The sequence below is a fragment of the Mus caroli genome, unplaced genomic scaffold (genome assembly GCF_978045245.1).
Source record: "Mus caroli unplaced genomic scaffold, Mus_caroli_1 scaffold_4, whole genome shotgun sequence".
Classification (NCBI taxonomy): domain Eukaryota; kingdom Metazoa; phylum Chordata; class Mammalia; order Rodentia; family Muridae; genus Mus; species Mus caroli.
The window spans coordinates 25849036-25856545 of record NW_028227259.1 but is presented as its reverse complement, the minus strand read 5'-3'; the positions used below and the strand labels follow the sequence as shown (position 1 = coordinate 25856545).

Here is a 7510-nt window from a genome sequence, read left to right as displayed (position 1 = left end):
CTCATAGGCTCTCTTCATGGTGCCAAGCCTCAAATCCTTTTCATGACACCCTCAGTCCTGGGCCATCAACTACAGCTGAGGCTACACCTTCTCCAATGGTGTTCCATGATCTCTCACAATGCCAAGCCTCAGCTGTTCTTCATGATACCTCATGCCTTCAAAACCAGTGCAACCTGGGTGACACTTCCATATTACCAAGTCAAGAAGGCACATGAAGTACAACCTGGACTGTCTCTAGAACATAGCATCTTTGTGCTCCCATAAAACAATTCCCAAATTTTACCTCAGTGATGCTGGTCTCTTCTTAATCATTGCTAATTTCTTAGCTCCAACTAACCAGCATCAATTGTCCTCGTAGTTCCTTCCATTCCTAACTAGAGCCAGAGCCACATGGCTGAAGGTGCCAAGTTCTGCTGCTTAGAGGAACTAGAACATCACCCCCTTGTAATATTACATTATCACTGCCTTTGTTTTCCAAATACTTCCCTGCCTAAGCCTGGCTATCCTGGTTCTTGCCCTGTAGATGGACTTTGACCAGCATAGATCAATATGCCTGCCTCCTGGGATTAAAGGTATGTACCACCAGGCCTGAATTTAAATTTAGCTGGGTAGAGTCTTACCACAAGGTCCCACTCCCTTAATCTGTTATCTCATAGAACACAGGATTTTGCTCCATTTCACTTCCTGTTAACCCTTTAATACTCAAACCATGTATTTTATATTTTTCCTTTCAAAGCTTGCTATGCTTGTTCAAATTTGTCTTCCTAAGACTTAACCAGAGAACAAAGTCTCCTCTGGGCTTTTTTTGAAACTTCCCTTGTCAATGCAATTAATCTGAGGCTCTTCACCTTAGTCTCAGGCAGACTTTTCAGTCTAGGGCAAAAAGTAGCCACATTCTTCACCAAAATACCACAAAACAGTCTTTCTGCCACATTCTGAAATTCTTCTCCTTTGAAATCTCTTGGGCCAGGTCAACAAAGTTCAAATTACTCCCATCAACAAAGTCTTCCATATTCCTACTTGGATGACCCATTAAGCCACTTTTAAAGCATTCCTCTGTGTTCCAAATCCAAAGTCGCCAAATCCACATTCTTTCAAATGAAAGCATGATCAGGCTTATCCCAGCAATGCCCCATTCCCTGGTACCAACTTCTGTCTTTTTTTTTTTCAAACCTGTGCAATTTTTTTCTTTAGACTAACATACATAACAAACCTGAGTAGTCACTTTCACAAAATGTGATTTGTGCTAGAAAGCGTTGTTTGATGCCTTCTAGATCACAGGCCTGCCAGGCCCATGAAGAAGCCACTTTATCTTCTAATAAGTAAAACACTCTAGAGTCCAAATTCCTGGCTTACAACTATCTGGTAGAGCTGGTGGAAAAGCAGGAAGGGACATGCTTTCCCAAGTCCAGAACTTAGGCCACCAGAGTGAGAGCAGCCTGTCCTATGGCTGCAACACCCAGTAAAGCCCCATGACAGCACCGTCCAATCAACTGTGAAATGAATGCTGAGGAGGACATGTTGTCTCCGAGGCCAGCTGCAGAGGAAACAAGTTAACTGTCATATATAAGCTGCAGTCTTCAGGGTCTCTTCTCCAAGTTCCTCAGGCATTCAGTGAGAACTGACTGTACAAAGACAGAGACTCTTCCAGTACACTATGCTGGCCGTATCTGGGAAGGACTCCCAACTCCTCCATGTACACACTTGACTGTCCCACTATATATACAATACAGTCACCACAAAAAAAATAATAATTTTAATTTGGCAACATGAAACTTCTGAAAACTGGACCAGCTCCAAAACCATTAATACTAAAGTAGTCCCTTCACCAAATATATACCTGAGATTAGCTGCTCATGAAAGTTTAAAGGCACCACTCCAGCATTACATGTACACTCCACCCAAGTTTAAATTGATTTTCCCTGGACAAGAGTCTTGGGATTTGGAGAAGCCAACAAGAACTCCAGGTATATTGCTGTGGGTAAGTTTGTCAGCTGTGCAGATGATCCCAGCTACAGGCCAGCCAGTTATCTAAAGAGTATGCACCTAAGGCTTTTACTGTTCGCTCTGAGGAAGGCTTGATTCACAGTGAAGAGGTGGAAACGGAAGACAGGACAGAGATGTACAGCATTCATTCCTCCAAATCCGCCAGGCCTGACTTATGGTCTCCACAATAAGCCGTCCACTTCCTTAGGGCTTAGGTCCTCCCTAGACTAGCTCTGATCCAGAGGAAGTATTGGGATTTTACGAGTCAGCAACTGTTCTGGTGACTCCACAGGCGCCCAGGTCTTTTGGAATAAGGACTGTGACTGGACTGGATGCATTTGCAATCCCGTTGGTCTGTGTACTTCTTGAAATGTGCCTCTTAATCTGCTTCAAGTGCCAGTCTGCTCCATCATCGAAGCCTGAAAGTGACCTAGGCCCTCTTTGTGACAGAAGTTGAGGGAACGCTCTGAAGAGAGGCCATTGGGTTGGGTGGCTACTGGGTGGGGATGTGGATGGGCAGGCACAGAGGATGGGTATGCCCTGGGGTGAAAATGACTGGCTGATCACTGAGGAGTGTATGGAGACCCTGTCTGCAGCATCACACTGTGGGGTGGGAAAGCAGATGAACCAAAAGTCATTCCTGAACTCAGAGATGGTGGTGGAGTTCCATAAAGATAGACACTGGTTGACAGTGAGTTCTGCCACTTGGGAGCTGCATCATGGTTGTCGAGATCTAGAATTTTGGGGGACTCTCTGGCCTCTCCACAGATTCATCCATCTTTTCTTCTTCTGGACCAGAATTGTGTCCATCAGGAGGAACAACCTTAGCAGTCACTGCATCCATTTGAGTTGGAGGAGTTAAGGCAGAATTTAGTGTCTCACAACCTTGCAGACTAGACAGGACATTCTTCTCTGGGAAGAGGGAGCATGGAGGGTGACTCCCTGGGGGTCCACTTTGGCTTCTCTGGGAAGGGAGAGATCTCTGCCAATCAGAAAAGCCCTGTGGACATGTATAATGAGGAGTCCTCTGATAGGGGTGGTAGGAAGGCAGAGAAGAAGGCTGGTAGGTATATCTCATTCCTTGCTGAGGATGGTACCTAGGAAAGAGTCCAGGGTGGGGACCATTATCCTGGAACCCCCTGGGAGGAAAGGACTGAGGCTGTGATCCTGAGGACTTTCCTCCCATCATAGAGCCCAAGCCTTGCAAACTTGGACTCATAGAGTACTGTGTAGCTGAGTTAGAGTATTCTATGCCAGGCATGTATAAGGGAGAAAACTGGTTCACCTTGCCAGCCATCCAACGGGGATCTGTGCAAAGAGGTGTAGTAGCATTCGGTCCTATGCATAGCATGGCTTCTTGCAATGTTTTACCCCTGGGGCAGATTGGCTTTTCTGGACCACTACCATCAAGGCCCTTCCCCTCTGACCTACAGGGAGATGCTTCACCAAGGACCTCATTTTCAGGTAGATTCCCCATCTCTGCCACTATGGGGAAGTCTCTCAAACAGCCTTGCACAGCTGGGCTGCTGTAGCTATTGTCCAAAGGCCAGGTGTTCTTGTTCTTTGATGTGTTAGAAGTGTCTGCAGAGTCTGAAGCGTCACTATTGAGTCGGAAGTTCTCTGTTTCCCTTTCTTGTGGTGAGCTTTGCCTGGTACCGCTGGCTTGCAAGGGAGGTGCAGGGTGAAGTAGTTGTTTGAGGTATACCCCCTCTGAAGAACAAATGCTTGCTGCTTTCTCTTCATGTCCAGGTAAAGGCTCTTGGTCGTCCTCAGGCTCTTGTGTTTCAGTCATCTCCTGTGTACTCCCAGGGTTGTCCAATGCAGTCTCGGGCTCTAACACACATACTGATGACGAATGAGCTACCTTTGGAGAGGGACCAGTTATTGGGGAGGAGTGCGCTGGAGGGGGATGGTAAGGCATACCTGGGGGAAAGACTCCGGAGGGGAGCTGCTTCATGGCAATCATTTCAGGGCTGTCCATCATGGATTCCCCTACTTGTGCCCCCCGGGGCACCTGGGAGGGCCCTCTGAATCCAGGACTTGGTGCTGGAGTTGGAGGTGTCTGCAAACCATGTCCAGCAGACTTACAGGGTGGCTGCATATACCCTGAGGAAGGAACACCATGAGGTAGAAAGCTTGACTGTTTAGTCCACTGGTTTGGTGGGATAGGTTGTCTCATCACTCGGCCATCCATCACATGACCAATGGTATGAGGGTGTTGAGAGGGTCCTGGACCCAGGTGGGGCTTCTCAACTGACCCCAAACATCCAGGGTTTACAGTACCATGGTTCCCATTCCAAACAGCAGGGTGTCCTCGATTTAGATACTTGTATGAATGATAAATATGACCAGGAGGAATTTCAGACCTTTCAGGAATGTCTGGGGGTCGGGCTGGAGTCCCACCATGCCTAGAAGGAATAAATCCTGCCTGGAATGGAGCTGGTGGATACATGTTACAAGTTGACTGGGACAATTCATCTGCCCAAGCTGTAAGGATGGGACATGTGACACCATATTGGAAAGGTCTGAAGCACTGAGCAGGGATAACCAATGGTTACTAATTCCAACTGGAGACTGTATAGCAAAGGTTGGGTGTTGCAAGGGCTCCTCTGGGGGCACCTCTGGAATTCGAGAGGAGCCATGTAAGTTGATGGGTTCTGATCCTTGAAGAGAGCCAAACGTTCCTGGTGCTGCTGGCTTCATCTGGTTTAAAAGGGATGCGTGACTAGGCACCCTACCACAATGCAGGGGGCAAGAAAAGCCTTGGCCATTTGATGTGCTGACCTCTGGAGAGAGTTGTATGGAACTGCTGCTCTGATTGTCCCCTGAGGACGCAGCTCAGTGTGCTGCGGGCAATGATTTTCCCCCCTTCTTTACTGGTGGCTGTTTCCTGCTGTACCCTTCTGTGTTTCTTGAGAGAGTCCAAACATGGCTTCCACTATTTCTACCAGACTGACTCCTTCTTTTTTAGCATTTTTCATCCTCTTTGATCCAAAATTCTTCATCTGTGTCTCCATCTTCACCAGGAAAGTGTTTTGTCATGGCCCGATGGAAACACTGCTCTAAATTGTCAGACATCTTGGTATATTCATTACTGTCACCATTGTATTTTAGGCAATTTTTGAACATGGTCTTCGTGACATTTACAAATTCCTCCCTGGTAAACTATGAACCTCCATTTAATTTCTTCTCCATGCTTGAAATATCCATGGGGGTCTTAATAATCTGGTAATAGTTGGGGGCATAAGATTCATCCACAGGTTCCAAGAAGGGCCAGGAATTCTTGTGAGCCTTCGCCACATCTAGAACTTTTACAAGGCACTGAAATCGTCATCCAATTCAAAGAGGTCCTTGGTCTTCTTCAATTCCCTTATAGGAGAATTCAGATCCAAATGGGAAAGTTCTGGGGGTAGCTCCTTGCCTTTAGCCAATAGCCATGCTCATTCTTCCCTGAGCTTTCTCCTCTTAGCCCAGACTTCCACTGCCTTGATCTTTTTCCTCCTTTTCCTGCATTCTCTCCTCCTTTAACATCTGATCTTGCTCCTTCTTCTGCACTGCAAGAAAGATTGGTCGTTCCTCCTCCTCCCACCTGTGCTTCTGTTTTTCTATCTTGGTGAGCATGGGAGTTTCCTCTAGCTTGATGAATTGGATGGGCAGGTGGACAGATATAAACCTGTGTTGCAGCTCTGGCTTTGTGCCCTGTGGACGTTTTCCCTTCTGAGCAATCATGTTGCAGATTTCAGGCAGGAAGTCCTGCTAAGGAGCTTGTAGAGTTGCTGCTCTTGGAGAGAGGTCGGCTCTCAGGAAGCTCTCAGTAACCTGTCTCCATTCTTCTGTTAGACACAGGATCCACCAAGTACCTTGGCCTGCCCCTCCGGATCCATTTCTTTTGTGTAGGTCAGATGTCAAGGAGTTTTCTTCCTGCTTTTCACTGGATATAATCTCCTCCTGTAGTTTTTTTTTTCGTTTTGCAGGCCTTCCTCTTCTTTTGTCTGTTTTTCCTGGAACATTTGAGACATTTTTTTTTTTTTGCCTTTCACTTTCCCTGCTAGAGGAGAGTTCTCCATTGGACCTTCCGTGTACTAGGTCTTCTTTGTACATTTGTGTCCCATAGAAGTACCAGTACAGTGCACCTGAATTGTCTTCACCTAGAGGTTCAACTCGGAGACTGTCTGCATCCAGACCCTTGAGAAGATCAAAGACATCATCTGCAACAAGCGGGTAATCACAGAGGAGATGCAGGATCTCTACTCATGTACACAGAGGAAGGTTTGAAAACTGGGATCTCTCAGAGGATTGGGCTTTCCTTCTTCAAGCTCACAACCTTAGTTAACAATATCTTCCAAGTAGCTGTGGAATGTCTGAGACGTGATACCTCTTCGCTAATAGCAGCCTTGAAGCAGGCAGGCAATCAGATCACTGATAAATACCAAGTCATCTCTGTGAAGAGCTGCCTCTAACTCCTCGATCTCGAAGTTGAGCAGGCATAACGCCTTGTGAAAGAACAAGCAGAATTGTGCGATGGCTGGGACTTCCCACCAGGAGCAGAGCATGCCCAGCATGGCCATGCAGCCTTCCTCTGGGCACATCTCCCTGCTGTGATTACTCACTCACTCTTGCTTGCTTCAATCTTGCTTGCTAGCTCCAACTCTGGCCATGGGGCAGCGCCTCTCACTCAGCAAATGGCAGCTCCCTCAGCTTAGCAAGAGCTCAAGCAGAGGCAGGCCAGGACAAGGGTAGTGCACTGGGGGAGTAGCTTGCAAACTCACTCAAACAGGCACATGCTTGCCCCCTCCCTCAATGGCTGTCCCAACATCTGACTTAGTTATGGTTTTACTGCTGGGAACAGACACTATGACTAGGGCAAGACTTATAAAAACATTTCATTGGGGCGGGCTTACATGTTCCGAGGCTCAGTCAATTATCATCAAGCATGACAGCATTCACACAGGCATGGCAAGAGCAGAGCTGAGAGTTCCACATCTTCACCCAAAGGCTGCTAGTAAAAGACCCATTTCCAGGCACCTAGGATGAGAGTATTAAGCCCATGCCCACAGTGACATGCCTACTGCAAACAGGTCACACCTATTCCAACAATGCTACCCATCCAAATGGTGCCACTCTCTGGTACAAGAGTATACAAACCATCACAACTTGGAAGCATATTATGGCAAAAGCATGAAATAGACTGACGGCTGCCATGTAACAAATTTCCTACAGATATGGTAAGGGGGCAAGCCTTACCAGAGAGAACTTTGTATCATTAGGAAAGATGTCTGCATGATGTTAGCATGTTTATACAAGGTCCATGGCCTCAACAGGAGCACTTTCAAGGAGGACAGAGAATGTGTGTTTTACTTGAAATAAAGGGCTTCAGCACTGTTGCTCAGACTGGTCAGTGCCGATTTCACCTCACTCTATCCATGCAGAGGAACCCAAGTTGTCCTCCCACCTTCCTTTTGAGCAAGGTATAGGCACAAAAAGACCAGGACGCAGAGCTGGTGTCCAATTCCTCAGTTATGCT

At 47.0% G+C, this 7510-nt stretch overlaps 1 pseudogene; it reads right to left on the bottom strand.

Moving 5' to 3' along the window:
* Nucleotides 1-2213: 2213 nt before the first annotated feature.
* On the bottom strand, nucleotides 2214-6575 carry LOC147005042 (chromatin remodeling regulator CECR2-like; annotated as a pseudogene).
* Between the last annotated feature and the right edge of the window lie 935 nt (nucleotides 6576-7510).